This window comes from Rhinopithecus bieti, unplaced genomic scaffold (genome assembly GCF_001698545.2).
Source record: "Rhinopithecus bieti isolate Rb0 unplaced genomic scaffold, ASM169854v2 scaffold_7884, whole genome shotgun sequence".
Lineage (NCBI taxonomy): Eukaryota > Metazoa > Chordata > Mammalia > Primates > Cercopithecidae > Rhinopithecus > Rhinopithecus bieti.
Window position 1 is genome coordinate 5,839,704 of NW_016806331.1, and position 2,706 is coordinate 5,842,409.

Genomic DNA, 2,706 nt, shown 5'->3' on the forward strand with positions numbered 1-2,706 from the left:
GTACCTTTTGTAAAAAAAAAAAAAACAACTAAGTATGCATTTGGAGGTTTTTTTCTCACAAGTGTATATATTTTGCTCCCACATTTAGGTCAAGGGTTTAATTTTATCTACTGTTTTAATATTTTCCAATACACAATATTGAACTCTCTCAAAATTGACACACAAATACATCTATGATTGACTGCAGTGGTATTTGACAGTCCCAGGTGCAAGAATAATTTAGTGTGGGTTACCAGATCTTTCTCTGTTGGCTGGAAAGTGAGCAGCTCCTGGGGATGGTGTGGCAATACCCTATGTTGCTATTGTTTTTTAATACCATGTGGTTTTATGGAGTAAAGAAGAAACAATGGGCTGGCAAATTTGGGAAAAGCTCTTCAAAACTGAACTAAAACACTTCAATTTTGTATTCTGGAGTCTTAACCTTTCAAACCCCAATTTTTACAAGTTGCTTTCAAATGTCTTCTTCCTAGAAATATCTTCGCTATCACCTCTCCTTCTACATAGATAACTTCCGTCCAAATCTAGGTCCACTGTATTCCCTTCTTCCTCAGAAAATGACTCCTGCCCACAGTACTTAATCATCATATTATTAGCAAATGTACAACTCACTGGGTTTTGGCATAGGCTAATTACGACATTGATATGTTTTCTCTTTTTACAACCATGTTCTGTTTTCCCAACTAGAGCATACATTATTGTCTCTTTGGGTAATATATTCAAATAATTCAAAAGTCAAAAGTTATAAAAAGTTATGAAGTGGGCCAGGCACAGTGGCTCATGCCTGTAACCCCAGCACTTTGGGAGGCTGAGGCAGGCAGATCACGAGGTCAGGAGTTCGAGACCAGCCTGGCCAATATGGTCAAACCCCTCTCTACTAAAATACAAAATGAGCTGGGTGTGGTGGCGGGCGCCTGTAGTTCCAGCTACTCTGGAGACTGAGGCAGGAGAATCACTTGATCTCGGGAGGCAGAGGTTGCAGTGAGCCAAGATGGTGCCACTGCACTCCAGCCTGGGAGACAAAGCAAGACTCCGTCTCAAAAAAAAAAAAAAAGTTATGAAGTGATATATCTTCCCCTTTCCCTCTCTTCCAGCCACCCAATTCACCTTTTGGAGGTAACCATTGTTATCATTTTCTTGGTATCTTTCTGGAGATATTATAAGTATATTTTAAGCAGATAATGAGGGACAGCTGTATGTGTTTAAGTATATATTCCTCACACATATGCACATTCTTTCTACCTCTTTTTACACAAAGGATAATATACCGCATAGTCTTTTGCACATTTTTTTTCTTAACAACTTTTAAAAAATGAATGAATCATGATCTATTAACTAGTCCCCATTTGATGATAATAAGATATTTAGAATGTTTCTAATCTTTTGCTATTACAAGCAATGCTGTAATAAATCACCATACACATAATTCATTTTGGAAATGGGCAGCTATATCTGTAGGAATTCTTAGAAGATTAATTGCTGAATCAAATTTGTAATTTTGATAGGTGTTGCCAAACTATTCTCTATAGAGGTAATATCAATGTATGCTCCTATCTGTGGCATATTAGAGAGTCCCAGATAATTCTCATGCAGACGATCTAAGAACAACACTCTTGTTTTCCTAGGTCACTTAATGCTTGTGAGCCTTAGTTATTATCTGCAAAATGGGAATGTCATCTACCTCAGAGGCCTATTGTGGGGACTATTTTGTGATGAAAATACGCAAAAAAAAAAAAAAAAAGCTGTGAAAACTGTTCAGCAAGATGAAAATGTTAATTATTATTAAGAATAATAGCTTTGGCTAGGCTAGGTGGCTCATGCCTGTAATCCTTACACTTTGGGAGGCTGAGGCAGGCGGATCACTTGAGGTCAAGAGTTCGAGACCAGCCTGGCTGATGTGGTGAAACCCCGTCTCTACTAAAAATACAAAAATTAACTGGGCATGGTGGCACACACTTGTAATCTCAGCTACTTGGGAGGCGAGCCACTGCGCCTGGCCAAGACATTTAAATTTCATGATAATGGCATGATCTTAAGTGCCATCAGTCTCTCTCTTTCTCTTTTGCCACTCCCTTCAATTCTCCCTTCACTAGCCAGAGGGATCATTCAAAAATGCAAATCTGATTACATCAGTCCATGCTTAAGATCCTTTGGTAGTATGTTATGTACATTTTACTACAATAATTTCTAAAAGCCTTTAGTGGTTTTCCAGTGCTCTAAAATCTTTCACATATCATATTATCTCTCATCTTTGAGTCTTACTTAGTATATGTTTCCTCCTCTTGCAGGAATATTTACTACCTCTCACTCTAACATCAGCTTACTTCTACACAGTTTTCAGCTAAAACATCACTTCTAAAAGGAAAAATAATCACTCCTTCCTAGAAGCCTTCCGTGATGCCACCAGGTCGGCTAGGTGCCATTGCCCTGCGTTACCACACACTTCTGATATCATCATGTTTTTTCACTGTACTATAACTACCTCTTTAATTGTCCTCCTGTTCAGACTGCAAACTCTCTGTAAGGAGGACCAAGTATATCCCAAGCATCTAGTGCAGTGTCTGGCACATGGTAAAGTCTCAATAAATACTGACTAACCGAGCGAATGAGAGAATAAATAAATAAATGCATAGGTGAAATAGTCACTCAAATGATCCAGCCTAGAAGATTTTACTTTGCTTGGGAAAGAAGCAAGTGTTTTCCATCATT